At 40.5% G+C, this 16,618-nt stretch overlaps 1 protein-coding gene across 9 annotated transcripts in view; it reads left to right on the top strand.

The window, feature by feature from the left end:
• Positions 1 to 16,618, top strand: part of Rhobtb1 (Rho related BTB domain containing 1) — a 127,147-nt gene that overhangs the window by 49,185 nt on the left and 61,344 nt on the right. For 2 of the 9 annotated variants that reach the window (XM_074078926.1, XM_074078927.1), the window contains exon 3: positions 13,636 to 13,686. The exons of 1 other annotated variant lie outside the window; for it this stretch is intronic. The gene's annotated coding sequence lies outside the window, so the exon portion shown is untranslated. Of the gene's footprint in view, positions 1 to 10,562; positions 10,639 to 10,666; positions 10,868 to 11,251; positions 11,482 to 13,635; positions 13,687 to 16,618 lie in introns of those variants that run through there. 6 more of the 9 variants (XM_074078928.1, XM_020177451.2, XM_074078929.1 and 3 more) reach the window with 6 other exon arrangements.

Genomic DNA, 16,618 nt, shown 5'->3' with positions numbered 1-16,618 from the left:
TTTTCATCCAATTTTTCTTCTCTCTCTACTCACCCTTTGCAACTTGAGAAGGTTGTCAGATTTAGCAAACAGAAATACAGGACACCAGTGATATTTGAATTTTAGATAAACAATGAGTAATTTTTTACTGTAAGTCTGTAACAAATATTCCTTGTGTTATCTGTTTTATCTGGCAACCCTAAACCCCAATCAAATGAGCCAACAGTAAGTAATTAATGAAACTGTCAGTAAGTACAGGGATGAATTCATTCAATGCTTGTTGAATAAGTTTAAATTTTTTCCATAAAAATGTGAAGCATTTTTCTTCACTCTATCTTCTGTCTTTCTAAAAAAGATTTTAAGATGAATAGTGAAGTCACTTGGAAACTCTAGTGTGCCATAAACTCTAGTCCGAGCACTTTAACAGATGAGGAAACTGGACCCAAAGAAAAGTGTCATGGCTTACTCAAGAAAATTCTCCTGCAAGTAGCTGATAACAGCCAGGCTTCAGTCTCATTACCCAACTCTCAGGCCAACAGCCTGGACTTGTACCGTGCTGTCTCTAATCGCTCACTGTATTTGGTAAAGTCAAAATATCCCAAGTTAAAAAAAATAAAAATAATAGATATACTTAGCCAACTTTACTATTTCTATTGATTAAATCACAATAAATGGAATACATTAAAAGAAATTTAAGGCTTAAATTATATTGAATTAAAATGGAATACATTAAATAAATTTAAGGTTTAAATTATAGTGGCTATAACTTAATATTTCTTTTAGCAAGACACTTCACTCTCTCCCAATGTGTCAATCCTCATTAATATATAGAATGTAGGAGTACACATTTAAAGAGAATTCCAGTGTTTTTCAGGTACCTATATGTTTCTGTTTATAAACACTTATTCAGGATAATGGCCACCTCAAATGTTTTATGAGAAAAAATATGCAGCCCAGAAGTAATCACACAGCACAAACAATAATGTTTATAAGAGCAACAGTTTTAATTGCTCCCTCCCTATAGAAAGCAGAACATTTCATATTCACAGTACATGATATATTACCTTTACTACTAAAGAGAGATGTTATTTGGATTGAAGTATTGGAAACTGCTACGAAAAATGTCAATTAAGTACTGCTTTTTGTTTCCTGTAAGTGTCTCTTCCAGTGTCTATCTTCTACCCCTTGGGTACCATATAACTTAGAGAAAAGAATGAGTTTCAGGATCTTCAACAAGGATATTATAGTGGCCAAGAATTAAGAGCCCATTCAAACCAATAGGGTCATATGTATATAGCTCATTCCCCCACTAGAAAGATAATATTTAAATATCAAGAAATGTTCTTTATTTGAGTACTTAAGAACAAGTGATATACTCATAGGAGCCTAAGTCCCTACTTAACTATGTTGCATATATGTAGTTTCATAATAACTCCATCTCGTAAAGCAGACTATTTTTACTGCTGCCTTTCCCCTCTTATCAACCTGACATTGTTGGTCCAGATGAAATCATTGTAGGATCTTGTTTGTTTCATTAGGAAGTGGAATAATAATTTAATGTGCTAAATTATTAAAGGAAAATAGCAAGGAATGGCCTAAATGCTCTGTTGTATATTTTCCCACAAATTGTTTTCCTTGAATTGGTGGCACTGAGGGCATATCAGTCACAGACACCTGATCCACAGATGTTGGCCACTTGTCAAATACTGTGAGAGTCCCGAAGTTCTCGCTTCATAAACATCAGTTCCCTTCAACACTACTCAACCTTCAACCCACCTGAGTTCTTTTAAAATATAAAATATGAAGTATTTGACCTCTAGCAAGTGACTTGACCTTTCTTACCCTTGTTTTACAGATCTAAAAAAATGGGAATGATAATTGTACCTCTGCCATAAAATCATTGTAAGGAGTTAAAAAGTGTAAAAGCATTCAGCGCCATGCCCAACACATAGTAGGAGCTTACTAAATGGTAGCTGGTATTAATATAGATTAAGATCATGTGGTGATCTTGCTGTTTTATTGTTATTCATGCACACTAAAACCACATCTGTTTATAACACATTATATATCTTTGTGAAACATTTTTAGATCTCTAAGTGTCCTTTCTTGGTTGATAAATGTTGTCAGTGATTACAGAAGAACAAATGGACAGTCTTCTTTTAAAATTGCAGCTTTGTCATAAGTCATGTAGGTGGCCTGTGTGTATGTGTGATTACAGAAAATTGTAACTAAGGAGTCCTATAAAAGTTTTATCATTTATCACTACACATTGAGTATCACTTATCCAAAATGCTTTGGATTGGAAGTATTTCAGATTTTGGATTTTGTTGGCATTTGGAATATTTACATAAACAGGAATGGAATTGAATGTAAACATGAAATTCACATATGTTTTACATACCTTATATACATACCCTGAAGGTAATTTTGTATAATATTTCTGGTAATTTTGTGTATGAAACTGGTTTCGTGGTGTAGAATTTTCCACTTGTGGCATCACATCTATGCTGAAAATTTTTGGAATTTGAATTTTATATTTTCAGATAAGGGATGCTCAACCTATATCAAAAACTTATTATGGGCTTTCCTGTCCATATCCAAAGCACACTATGGACAGAGGTTCACTGAAGCTTCCATGCCTCTCACTGAAACTTCAGGCATCTTGGACACTGATGCTGAAGTGGAAAGTCAGATGTTGTCCCTGATCCCATGAGTCCCTAGCAAATGTTAACAAGCTGAGGGACATAAAGTTGATCCTGAAGTGCTTAACTGTTTATGTCAATCATATATGATGTGGTTAACTACTTGTTCATAAAGGGGAGTTTACCTGGTGACAAATGGTCAGCTGAAATCCTAAAGTAAATGTAAACAATTTCAGAGTTGTGGGGAAACTCTGAAGCTGTGCACTTGGAGACAAAAATTCTTGCATCTTAGGCAAGAAGTCAGGTAGGTCCTCTGTGTGTTTAGATTAGGAACTGTTGTGAAAGAAGTAGTGGTGCCAACTAAAGAAAAGCCTTATGATTTAGCTTTTTTCCTAGGGACTATTTCTATGGACTGTTTCTGTCTTTCCAGGATATTGTTGTTTCTGAAAACTTGTATTCCTTTTAAAGTGGTATCTATAATACAAGTTAGTATACTATATACTAAATTACTTGAAAATATTTACTTCTACTTGATCAGAGGATCAGGCTTAGAATTTTGGGTTAGTCGGTGCTTTGGTTCCCACTCTTCTAGCAGAGCAAGTCACCTACCTTCTGGGAAATGTCATTTCCCCATCTCTCATATTGGGCACAATATGTCTCAAGGTTGTCATGAAGACTAAATGACATGGATGCTAAGAGTGCTTGGTAAACTCAGTAAGCAGGAAAGTGTGATATGAATATAGGTTATAGGTAGAATTACTTTTCTGAAAGGAGGTGTGCGTGTGTGAGTTCAAGTGCAACCCACTACTTTACTAGTTGGTACATGTAGTGTATCTCACTTCAGTAGAAGGGGGGAAAGAACAGTGGCAAGTCAATGACAGAGCAAAAAACTCAAAACTCAGAGAGAATTTGTCAGAGGCTAATATATATAAGCTTTCAGTCAGCATTGGTGTGTGGGAGGGAGAATTGTAAGAAGGATACAATTCCTACATAATTAATCTTTGGTACTCTCAAATCAGAGGATACCCTGATTGCACAGCATTTTTTTTCTTTTATTCATATGTGCATACAATGTTTGGGTCATTTCTCCTCCCTTCCCCACCCTTTCCTTTCCCCTCATCCCCTCCCTCTCCCCTCCACCCCCAGGTAGAAACTATTTTGCCCTTATCTCTAATTTTGTTGAAGAAAGAGTATAAGCAATAATAGGAGCGACCAAGGGTTTTTTGCTAATTGAGATAAGGATAGCTATACAGGTTGTTGACTCAACATTGATTTCCTGTGCGTGTGTGTTACCTTCTAGGTTAATTCTTCTTGATCTAACCTTTTCTCTAGTTCCTGGTCCCCTTCTCCTATTGGCCTCAGTTGCTTTAAAGTGTTTGCATTAGTTTCTCTGCATTGAAGGCAACAAATGCTATCTAGTTTTTTGGGTGTCTTACCTATCCTCATACCTCCCTTGTGTGCTCTCGCTTTATCATGTGATCAAAGTTCAATCCCCTTGTTGTGTTTACCCTTGATCTAATGTCCACATATGAAAGAGAACATACGATTTTTGGTCTTTTGAACCAGGCTAACCTTGCTCAGAATGATGTTCTCCAGTTCCATCCATTTACTTGCGAATGATAAGATTTCTTCATGGCTGCATAAAATTCCATTGTGTATAAATACCACATTTTCTTGATCCATTCATCAGGAGTGGGGCATCTTGGTTGTTTCCATAACTTGGCTGTTGTGAATAGCACTGCAATAAACATGGTGTGCAGATGCCTCTGTAGTAACTTGTGTCACAGTCTTTTGGGTATATCCCCAAGAGTGGTATTGCTGCACAGCATTTTTAAATGGCTTGTAGTGTGCCTATTTTCACAACTACCACTGTGTTCAAAATTTGCATTTTATAAGATATTTTCCACAAACATTCTTTCACTTAGCCCTCAACAACTTTTTAGAAAATTATTATTCCTTACTCTATTAAGTATAGGGAATGTTGAGGTGCCATGGGTTAAGGACTCAGCACAGAATTACATGGCTACTTAGTGGACAGACAAAGTACAATTCAGTTTTCTTTCTCTTTCCCTCTTCTCCCTTCAATGTTTAGGTTTTTGTTGTCTTACTTGTTTAATGAAGAGAAACAGGTATTATATGAAACAGTCATGTGAGATAGCCTTAATAAAGGTATGACACATAAGTGTAATTTTATTTTTTTAGTTAAAGCTGAAGTCTTGCATTTAACACCTTTTGTAATATTAAGAATGAATATTAGTCCATTTGTGAAATAAATATTCCTTTCAGATCTTTTGCCAGTACAGAGTCGTATTATTTTTAAAAAGCCAAAGCTACACATTGGACATTAAACTATTATATTTTTCTTCTTTCTAGAGTTGTGGCATACATCTTTTCCAATCTGTAGTGCTATACCTGAGCAAATCCAGATAGATGGCCATAAAGGCATGCTGTCATCTCTTATGCATGCTGAGCTGCATCAGTGGAACGTTATGGTGGTGGCAGAGATTTAGACAGGAAGAGGATGTAGTCAAAATCACAGAGCTTGCAAAAGTACATTTTTACCAAACTCATCCTACTCCAGCAGAAAACCTAATGAATGAATCTATAATGAAAGAATATTATACCAACTTACACAAATAATTTAACATGCAATATGAAAAGGATACTTTCTCGTCTATTTTCACCACTTAGCCTTCATACATTTTAGCCTAGTAAAATGGGAACTGCAATGTAAACAACATTTTGCCTTCAAAAGACTTATAATAAAAAGCATACAATTTCTAATGCTTCTAACTTAAGTGAGTAATCATGAAAATTCCAAGATTAGATCCATGAGGTTAGCCTGAGTGTTCATGAATAATTTTTTCAAAGTGATACTAAAAAAAGACTTAGAAACTACATCAGGACCAACAGTGATACACTCTGGGCTACAAATAATTGAGTTTATTTCTATTTGTACTTTTAGGTACAAGGGACATGGCCTTCAGTTGATTCCCAAAACCAAAACTAGCGCTGGTGTCCCCCCCAGAATAGTGGGCAGAACATAGAAACTTCAGAGATCTCCAGAGCTGGTTGGAGTAACACTTGTGATAAATTCTCAGTAGGCAAACCCCACACGGATGGGTCACTCAGACGGGAGAGTTTTCACTCAAGTGAAAGATGTATGAAGACACAGCTTTGTGCAAAGCCTACCTGTGTTGTTTGGGACAGAAAGGTTTGTGACTTATCAGCAATAGGAGTGATGGGAAAGGCCTCCCACACAGGACGCTGGGCACCGTGTCCCAGCTAGTCTGACTGGAAGCACCTTGGAGAAGCGTGTACCTTGGCAGAAGTACTAGAGTAACTGCATACACGGTGTACGCAGGGAGAAATAGGGGTCCAAGGAGGTCATTTTTGTTTTACCTCATCAATACTTAGCATTATTGAAGAGTCCCAGAACAGTCACTCTTTGCTGTCAGTCATCACTCTCAGAACCCAGCACTGCCTTATTAGGCTGTGCCCTTCAAATGGACCCCACTGCTGAAGTGACCTTGCTGTGCCCCAGTTCTTCTGGAAAAGTGGCATCAAGGCGATCCGGACAAAGAAGTTGCTGCCAAACTCCTGCTTAAGTCCAACACCCGGCCTTCTCTGAAGTCCAGAGGCTGTTCCTTGAGAAGCCAGAATATCTGCAAATGTGAGCAGAGGTCACCTGTCCCTTTATCTTTCAGCTACCTTGGAGTTGTTGGCCTTAACAAAAGTTGCCTTATTAATTCTAGAAAGGCACTCCAACGTCTATTTTTCAATGGATCTTTTAAACAAACACATCATTTCTTTAAAATAAGCCCATAGGCGAGTTTATTCTCTGCCATGTCTTCAACCACCCTGTGAGTACATATCCATGAAATTTCTCTGTAACACCTGTAGCTCCTTGTCCAGGGTCATATCTTCCAAGTAGCCAACAACAAACAGCATTAAATGCAGCTTTCCAGCTGGAGAGATGGACAGAAGGAAGCTGTTTCCTTAGATTAGGCCCCATTGATCAGGCCACTGCCTAGTAGAGCTGGTGCGGTGCGTTGGTACCAGGAGGCAGTTCTGCGCCTGCGCGGGAGGCAAGCTAGCTGCACGTGGCGTGGCGGGAGTTACAATGCCGTTACAGAAGGCTGAAATGCAGTAAACCCGAAAAACCCCTCTCTAGGAGCTTTATGTAAGTACTTACATACCCGAGAATATTCTCCATAAAACTGCTGGCAATAGAACTGTGGAACAAGTGTTGGAGGGAAGGCAGGCAGGAAGAAAGAGAGGAGGGAAGGAAGGGAGGAGGGAAGAAGGGGGGGGAAGGGAGGGAAGGGAGAAAGGAGAGTGTTGAACAATAATAACTGCGTTGAAAATAGAGTTATTCTGAGGTAGTACAGTATTTAATTTGCAATTTGAAAATTATGACCCCGGAATATGTAAAAAGGAAAAATTCTGAAAACTACGTAAAATAACAATAAATGACATGACATAAAGACATGAACAGATATTTCAGCAAAGAGGAGATAGAGATGGCTAGTTAACCCATGAAAAGACTTTCAACATCATTAGCCGTTAAGGCAATGCAAATTAAATCCACAAGTTGTCTCCACAACTTTAAAAAAAAAAAAAAGATAGTGGTAATACCAATATTGTTGATAACTGTGAGGATGTAGATCTTTCATACGTTGCTGGTGAGAATGTAAACCATATAGACTGAAAAAAAGGTTTGACAGTTTAGTATGTGAGTCAACAAATGCATTCTTGGGCATTCATACTGAAGAAAATGCTTATGCTCTCACAAATACCTATATACAAATGTTTACAGAAGTATTTTTATTATAGTAAATTACTGGAAATGAATCAAATGTCCTATAAATGCATAAACAAACTCTGGTAGTCTATACAATGGAAATTTACTCAGCAGTAAAGAGTGAACTTTTGATACATCCAATACCCTGGATGAACTCCAAGAGCATGATGTTTAGTTAAAAGAAAAAAAAAAAACTCAAAACATTTGCCTGTTCTGTTCCCATTAATATGACAGTCTTACAATGAAAAAAAAATTGTAGAAATGGGAAAACAGATTAATTGTTGGTTGGGGAAATACAAATAAAAGGGGTAGCATGAGGGTGTTCTTTTGTGATATTGAAGAGTTCAGTGTATAGATTGTGGGATTCTTTTAATCCAGTGACTTTGGTAAAATATTTACCATAATGGAACTGGAGAACATCATCCTGAGTGAGGTTAGAAAGGCCCAGAAGACCAGAAATCGTGTGTTCTCCCTCACATGCAGACTTTAGATCAAGGGCAAATACAAGGGGATTGGACTTTGATCACATGATGAGGCAAGAGCACACAAGGGAGGTATGAGGATAGGCAAGAAGCCCCCAAAAAAACAAGATAGCATTTGATGTCCTCAATGCAAAGGAACTAATGCAGAAACTTTAAAGTGACAGAGGCCAATAGGAGAAGGGACCAGGAACTAGAGAAATGGGTAGTTCAAGAAGAATTAATTTAGAAGGTAACACATACGTATAGGAAAGCAATGCGAGTCAACTCCCTGTATAGCTACCCTTATCTCAACTAGCAAAAACCCTTGGTCCTTCTTATTATTGCTTATACTCTCTCTTTAACAAAATTAGAGATAAGGGCAACATAGTTTCTGCCTGGTAGTGAGGGGGTGGAGGGAGGAGGGAGGGGCAGGGGTAAGGGAGGGAGTAGGGAGAAGGGGGGAGAAGGGGGGAGAAATGACCCAAACATTGTATGTACATATGAATAAAAGAAATTTTAAAAAATATATTTACCATAAAAGTTTTAATCACTTGAGGTTTTAAAATCATTTTTGTTCAATACATCATGGAAGTTTTTAAAGACAAAATGGGGTTAAGTCCCCTGAGGTACCAGTTTTTGTTTTCTTAGAGCCAATGGCATTGATTTTATTAGCAAGCAACAGTTCTTATATACAGAGACAAATTCTTTGGTGTCAAAAAGGACAGAGATGAATTCATGGCAGTCACTCTGGGCATCATTTGCTCTTGTCCCTTTTCTGTCCTTTCCTGTTGGCAATTTCAGTTTGTGCAGCTACTGCATTTTCTCCAACTTTTCTCTAATTGGAGGCTTTGTATGCAGGGTGGCACTGCATAGCAACATCTTCCTCAGATCACTGCCCTTGCTTTGAAGGAATTACCAAAGCAATGACTTTTCCTCTGCCATATCTAAATTAATATTGATACCAATTTATTTTCCTGAGATTTTTTTCCAATTAGTTTCCCTCCGATTTAGGTATTCAATGAGTTATGGTAATTCTAAGATTACCTCCTTCAGAAGGAGCATCTTTTGGAAGCCTGTGTGCCTCAGCCCACCTGAGGTACAGGCCATAGCAGACGAGTGGCCTGCCAGATGGGATCCTTATGTAGGTGTCTTTCTCCTCTTGGCACCTGCCTGTTACTTAAGAGAAGCATGTCATTTTACTCTTTTTATTTTATAACTGAGGAAGTGCAAGAACTGAGGAAAGGCAGGATGTTACACAGTAGGTTAGTGATAAGTAGACTTTGGTGTGATACCAAAGGAGCAAATGCATGCAACTGTCAAAACTTCAGAAAATTAATTTCTCTTTACCTCAGTTACTTCATCCATAAAATGGCTCTGATAATAATAGCATCTTCCACTTTAGTTGTTGCAGTATGAATAAGAAAAATGTGTTTTCAGCAGTCTAGGCCTGTGCCTGCCACATAAGAGGGCTGCAATATGTGTTGATTCTCATTTCATTTGAGTTGTCATCCTATTTCTTAGCCCCCAGGGCAGTTTGAAAAGAAATGCTTGCAATGAAGAGAATGGATTGCTTAGCAGTCAACAGGGTTAATTAACTTTCCCCAAGAAATGTGCTCCTGGAAAGAACGTGTATTGATTAAGCCTTTCAAAGTAGAGTCATTTTAACATAGACTAAGGGAAGTCAGTTTTGTGCCAAGTGAATGGTCACACCCTCAGATATCCATCTTAAAGTTCTTAAGAGTTGACACTTGTACCTGACTATTCTCTGCCTTCTTCCTGGTATCAAGATTAGGCCCTTGATGACCCTTACTTCCAAAAAGAATGTACTGAGGGATGGCTTAAACAAAGCAGGCTTTCCATGATACCTTTTCATGTAAAAACATCAAAATTCTCTATGTCCTGGGGTCTTTGGGGGGAGTCAGATAGCACCAGGTAAGTCTTTGCCTCCAAAGAAGAAAGTATAAACTAAGGGAAGGAGAGGGTAGAACTACCCAATGAACTAAAATCCATCTGGGAGAATCCTAGTAAGGGAGAGAAATTTATCTAGGAAATTGAAGGTGCTTTCCTGGAAAAAACTGAGGGACTAGAGAAGTTTGTTTTCTTTTAAAAAAAAATTTCATGTGTTCAGTTTGGGGAAGGATAACACAAAGAAACACAATTATAATAAAATAAGGCTCCCCCACCCCCAGCCTTTAATATCTCAAAAAAACTACCTGAGAACAGCTTGAGGCCAAGGATGTATGGTCACCATCTTTGTGCCTCCAGCCCTTGTACTCAGCCTTCTCAACAACGGTTAAATAAATGAATAAATCCCTTAAGTTGACTGGACACATGAGTACTTTTATCCCCCAGTGGTCACCATTTGGGCTGGGAGTGAAGAGGTTTAAGACATATTTAGTTACATGGGCAGACCAAAAGTTCCCTGAGGGCAGGCTCCAGGTTGGTTGTACTTACTGTCACCTCCTCAGAGCTTGGCGGAGGGTACCTGGCGTCCTTGACAGTTGATGAGCATTTGTTATATAAATATATGACAAAATACCCCTGGTTCTGCCTGAGAACTCACAGCCTGGAAGAGTGAGGAGAGTTTCTGTGAGGAGGGGGAGGGCTGTCATGGGCTTCTAAGAATTCCTGACAACACAGGAGAGGCCAGAAGTCAGTTGTTCCTTTCCCCCGCCCCCCACCCGGGCCATTTGCAGGAGTGGAGTCGGTGTGTCCCTACGCGCCACTGCGGGGACCCCAGGCGCAGGGGAAGGTAACTGAGAGGGGGGAGCCAGCCAGCACGTGCAGCCGCCCAGGGGAGGAGGAGGCTGGGCTAACGCAGCCCTTAGTCAGCAGCTGGGCTCGCTTTTGAAACAAAAGCCAATGTCCTCCCTCGGAGTCCGCGGCCGGTCAGTTCCTAGGGGGAAGAAAGCCATGCTGCCCAGCCGGTTAGTGGCCCAACTTACTTTTGCAGAGCCTGGGACAAAGGGCCAGCAGCCGATGTACGCGAATGGGTGGGATGTCGGGATTGGGGGCCGCGGGCCCAGGTCGCCAAACCCTCCCTCCCCTGGCGGCCGCTTGGCAGAGGAGCCAGGGGGTCTCACGCTCTGCGCATGTTCGTCCAGGGCCCCTGGGCTCTGCGTAAAGCTGAGGCACCTTTGCCACCCGCGTCCCAGAGCACAGACACACCAGGCCCTGGTTTCATGAATGAAATCCAATCGTGTGGATATAAATAGCCGCGAAGGCTGCTAACGTCACAGTACGAGCGGCGGCCGCCACCGCGTCGGAGCTCGGGGCCGGGTGCTCGGTTCCGCCCGGCCGTCCTGCCTGGGAGCGGGGCGTGGGCCGGAGGCGGGGTGGGCGAGCGGTAGGAAGGGGCGAGCCCTTGGCGCCCCGCGGCGACGCGGGGCGAGGCGAGGCGAGCCTGCGAGGCGAGGCAAGGCGAGGCAGTGCCATGCTGCCTTTGTGCAAAGTTGGGCGGCGGGCGGCGCGCCGCGCTCAGGGGCCCCGCACACCCGCGACCGCGCGCTGTCGTGGCTGCTGCTGAGTGGCGGTGGCCCCCGCCCCCCGCCCGGCCTTGAAGGCGGAGAGAGCCCGCGTCTCGCTCGGCTTCGGGGTAGGTTCTGTGTCGTGAGTGCGCTATGCTGTGAAACTTGGAGCCGCCGCCGCGGAGCCCCCCCACCGCCCCGGTGCATGTAGGGGACCCGGGGCCGTGCCCAAGCGGCCACCGTGCCCCAGAGCGACTTGTGGGACCGAGCTGCTGTAGGGGTCGTCCTGGCCTCTCTGGGAGGCCGGGAGCCCTCACATCAGAGGCAAGCAGAAGAGATTTCTAGGAGCGCCCGCCCAGCCGCACCCCTAAGTTGGAGCTGAGCAAATGTACAACAGGCACCCTTACTTAGCAGGCTGGCTGTGCTGGGGAGGGGGTGGTGCCGCGCCCACAAGAAGCTGCTTCTTCTTCCAGGGACAGTGGCGGGGAACCTAAGAACCTGAAAAGGAGGGTGGGGGTACGCTGATCCCCTTGGCGCTTGCACCCCTAGGAGAGTTGACTGGCCGGCCCACAGTGGCGCTTCCCCCTCCCTTCAATCGCGTGTCTATGGAGTCTGTTGTGAGTTGCTGTGACAACAGGAGGAGCTGCCATGAGGGGCTTTCACACACCTTAACTTGTCCCTGTGTGCCCAGTTTCCGGGGAAAACAAACCGGGGAGGGGAGCAAGGGGGAATAGAGGAATGGAGGGTTCAGCCAAGAGAATCCAACCTTCTCCTCCAAAAAAGAAGTGTAAGGGCCGCACAACTATGTAAAAGTATATCATTAGAGCTGTGCCGTTTCTATCCCCAGCAGTATCAAACATCCCAACTGAGGAGCAACGTCAATATTTAGACTTGGACAAGCCAGAAAGTTAGAAGGGAGCGCAAAGCGCAAGGTTTTGACTTGGCTTTGCACGTCAGCACACAAGCTGTGCTTTTGGAGCTGACTGTACACAGTTGCTGGGGGAGGAAAAATGCACCAAGATTGATATATACACACAGGCACCCCGATCGAGCACATTCTAGGAAGTTAAAACCAGAAGAGTTGCCCTGGCTTTGAACTTCCCCAACCTGTGCTGTTCAAGGAGCTCTGCTAAACTGTAGCCCAATGCTCCGCTTGAGGTTTTATTGGTTTGGGGTTCTCATACTCTCAAGCGGGGCCGTGCTGCATATTCTACAAGAAAGTTATCCTAAAATGCACAAACAATACTAGGTTATCAATGGTTTTCATCTTTGCCTAAGACCTCTTGCTGTCAGCAGATAGTAAACAGTCAATAAGCTGGTAAGTTTGTTTACCAACACTATTTTGAAATGTGGAATTATATTTTGTTTCCAATAACCTTTTAAATGCCTGAGAGAGTCAGTGATTGCTAGAAAATAAACACAAGGTCTTGTCATTAAAAATAACATCTACATACTGCTCCACAGGTGGAGTGGGCAATAAATTATTCTGTTTAACGAGTGTTTCTCTGAGCTTCCTGGATCGTGTTTGACTATATTAAAGGAAAAGAGATTCAACCTATAGATGCCAGTGTGGAAGACTTTGAAAAATCATTGGGAAGCAATAAAAATCATGGCCAGTATTCTTCTGAACGTGCCCATTATTGTCATTTCCCCAGATTTTGAAGGTAGTGTAGCTGTTAAGTAGTCAGGGCTGGTGGGGGTAGTGTAACCAATGCACAATGTAAGCCTATTTGGAATTATCACAATGAATCCACCCTGTACAACAAATATATTCTAATTAAAAAAGTAGACAGGGCTGTGGATGAGCACAGAGGTGAAAATAGAAGTACACATAACAGTTTGATGTATCTGCCTCAATAATACAATTTATTAATTATTCAAATATAATGAAAAATGGGATATAAATATAATGGGAAAACCAAGAATAGCTTGGTCTTTTAGTTATTTTTTATTATCTCAAAGTTCCACTATGGAGGAATCGCATGTCCCTTTCTGTGACTTCTGTCCACCACTTTGTGGACAAATGTTTTGTTTTGCATCAGTTCAAAATGCTCAAAAATATTTTTCATAAAAGATATAACATGTTTATCTAGCTTTCTCAGGGCGTATTTGTCACAAAGAAATTCTACTTTAACATGGCACTTAGCAAAACTAACACAGACTCTGCCCTTTCTTGTGGGGGTGTGGAGAAATGAGAACAGAGCATATATTGAAATTTGTAGTGACTCCCCATGTACTCCTGACAGGCAATAGGATTTATAAGGTATTTCTCTTTTATTTAGGTAAGTCCAGCTGTGAGCGGGGTGTTCTGTTCTTCACTTCCAGCAAGCCAGGTCAGTGACTTTGTGCAAACCCATAACCACAGATTGGTGACATCCTGTGTCTAGTTCTAAGAATATACTTCAAAACTGGTTTCTTAGCCATTTGTCTTCAAAACAATTTGTTTTTGACATTTTTCTACTAAAATATATGAACATTACAAACTCAGTGATTATTAAAAAAATACTCCATTTTCTCTCACATTTTCTCTGTGAGCAAAATGGTACTAAAATGAGTTTTGAATTTGTCCTTTATAAGACCTATTTTTTTTTACTTTGGGGCTCAAAATGGTCCAGGACAATTGAGGATCCTGGGGATCTGGGATTGCTTCTGTTTGAATCCTAGCCACTGGAGCTGAAAGAAACTTGATATAATAATAGTTGACATTTATTGAGCCCAAACCAAGGTTCAGGTAATGTTCTGCATTCTGTACATTTATGTTTTCATTCTGCCATATATACATGTGTGTGTGTATATGTGTGTGTGTGTGTATATATATATGTATATATATATATAAATATGTACGTATACCCTATGTGATAAAACCATAGGTGAGGAGTTAGAAATTCAGAAAGATCAGATAATATGTATAATTCTTATTTCTAGTAAATGGCAAAGAAGGTGTTTTCTTAAAGTTCTGTCTTGACTGGGGGCATGGCTCAAGTGACAGAATGATTACATAGCAAGCACAAGGCCCTGAGTTCAATTCCCAGTAAGACACACACACACACACACACAAAGCTCTGTCTTACTCTATACATAAACTCCTACTTAAAATTCTTCCCCAGCAAGGAAACTAAGTCCAGGAAAAGTTAAGTGACTTGCTGAAGATCACTTGGCAATTGCGGCTCATGTAATACACTCAGTGGTGCAGCTTCTGCAAAAGAATAAATTCCACTCTCTTCCCTAAATCAGTAAAATAATAAGTATTCATTTATACTTTCTGCCATGGCACTGTTGCAAGGTAAGAAATTTTTTATCATGAAGTCTCTGGCTTTAAGAATTTTACAAGCATTTCAAAAGCAAAATGTTAAACATTCACATTATGAAAAATTAGAAAATAAATCAAAATCATACTGGTCAGGTGACTGAATTGGGGGTCAACAGTACATTTATGAGAAGTTCTACATTTTCCACTCTGTGAAGATTACTTTGCAATTCCATGTATGTGTGGAAAAATTTCCAAGCACATTTTTTGTCTGAATGGATGATAAATGACTGAGAATTTGGGAAAAGACAGAATGTAGAATTTCAGCTTGGTAGGGAGATATCATATAGTCATCCAGGGCCACTAAACTACAGGATCTTAATCTCAAGGATATTATTGCTTCAGAAGCATTGTAACAAACTTGTGGGCCATTTGAGTCTGCATAGTGTCTTTGAGAAAGCATTATATTTGGGCATGATGCTTAAAAATACTGGATTCCTTCTGGAACCTCAGTGTATCTGAAAAGTGGTACTTAGATAATTTGAATACATAATAGATAAATCCTAACCAAAGTTAGGTTTAGCAAGACATTTTCAGTTTATGCCTGGCTTGACATCTTCTCTTGTCCTCTCTTCCCTCTCTGCTCCTTTTTTCTTTCTTTCATTTTTTTTTGGTAGAATAATTTGTAACAGTTGTTAATCCTTCTTAGGGAGTTTTATATAAAGTAGTAATAAAATTGAAATAGGGAAAAATTACTAAAGGATATCTTAGGATACATTTAAAAGGTGCCATCTTTTTTTGTACTGATACCCCAAATCAAGCAAATAGCTCTAAAAGCTTAATTAGTTAAGAGGTATTTGTAAGCATTTAAGGGGTTGTAATATGCTACCCTAAAATAACCCTGTTTTGTAAAAGTTGTAATATACAAAATAGATCATATTCCGTAAGAACACTGTCTTTATTGGGAATATCCCATTAGAGGCCAGGATCTCACCATTAACTGATGCATAGCTAATTGTGATAAATGGTATGTCATAAAAATATCAGTATGGCAACTGTAAATCTATAATTTATTTAAATCAGTAAGATTATATCTAAATTGCACCGTGTTTGAGCCAAAAAAATCTTGGAATTAGTATGCTTTCTCTAATAAAATCCACTTATTTAGCAATCAGTCAGTTGTTTGTTTTTTTGAACTTCAGAAAGCTTTGGTTAATATGCTTGACTTGCCTATTTAAAAATGGCTAGAACTATTTGAAATTTTACAGGCTTTGCTTGGTAAATTTACTTGTAGAAAACAGACGAACTTTTGAAACTTTCTGTTGGTCTTTAGAAAACAAGTAGTTCAATCTCATTAGCTGAAGGCCTCCCCTTGGTTTCATGTAACTGGATTTAAAGTATATAGGTGATTTGAATCTGATCCTTGTGCTCATCTTCTCTTCACTACCCAGGTGTCCCACCAGCCTCATTAAGACTAAAACAAAACTTGGAGAGGGAAAGAAAAATAAGTCACAAAAAATGTATGGAGGAAAGGGCAGGAGGTGGGAGAGCATGTGAGTGGTGGGGGAAGGGAGAAGGAAAAGGAAAGCTGGTGAGGGAGGCAAGAGGCAGTCACTCAAATGGATGGGATGTTTGCAGATTGATTATTTATTTATTTTTAGTTTATAAATAAAGTTGTCGCCTCCTCTTCCTGGCACCTTTGTTCCTTATGCATGTAGGGCAGAAACTGGGAAATGGTTAAATAAAGACTCCAAAAAAGAATGTGAGCACGACCGCTCCTATTTCCAGATGTCCAGGACACCAGATACGTTGGGACGTTTCTCATCATGATTTATCCACTATAGAGTGAATTAGCAAGCTTTACAAAGAAAGAAAGAGATGCCAATAGGTCTAGAGGAGAGCAGTAACATCTCTCTGCTCTGCACCTGAGTTTGTTTACTGCACAGACACAAGTTAATGGCATGTGTCCCATGTTAATGAGTCTACAGTCTCAGGCTCCATCCTCTGTGGAGAAATTT

This window comes from Castor canadensis, chromosome 7 (genome assembly GCF_047511655.1).
Source record: "Castor canadensis chromosome 7, mCasCan1.hap1v2, whole genome shotgun sequence".
NCBI classification, from domain to species: Eukaryota; Metazoa; Chordata; class Mammalia; order Rodentia; family Castoridae; genus Castor; species Castor canadensis.
Note: the sequence above shows the minus strand (reverse complement) of the source record. Positions and strands in the feature narration are given on the sequence as shown.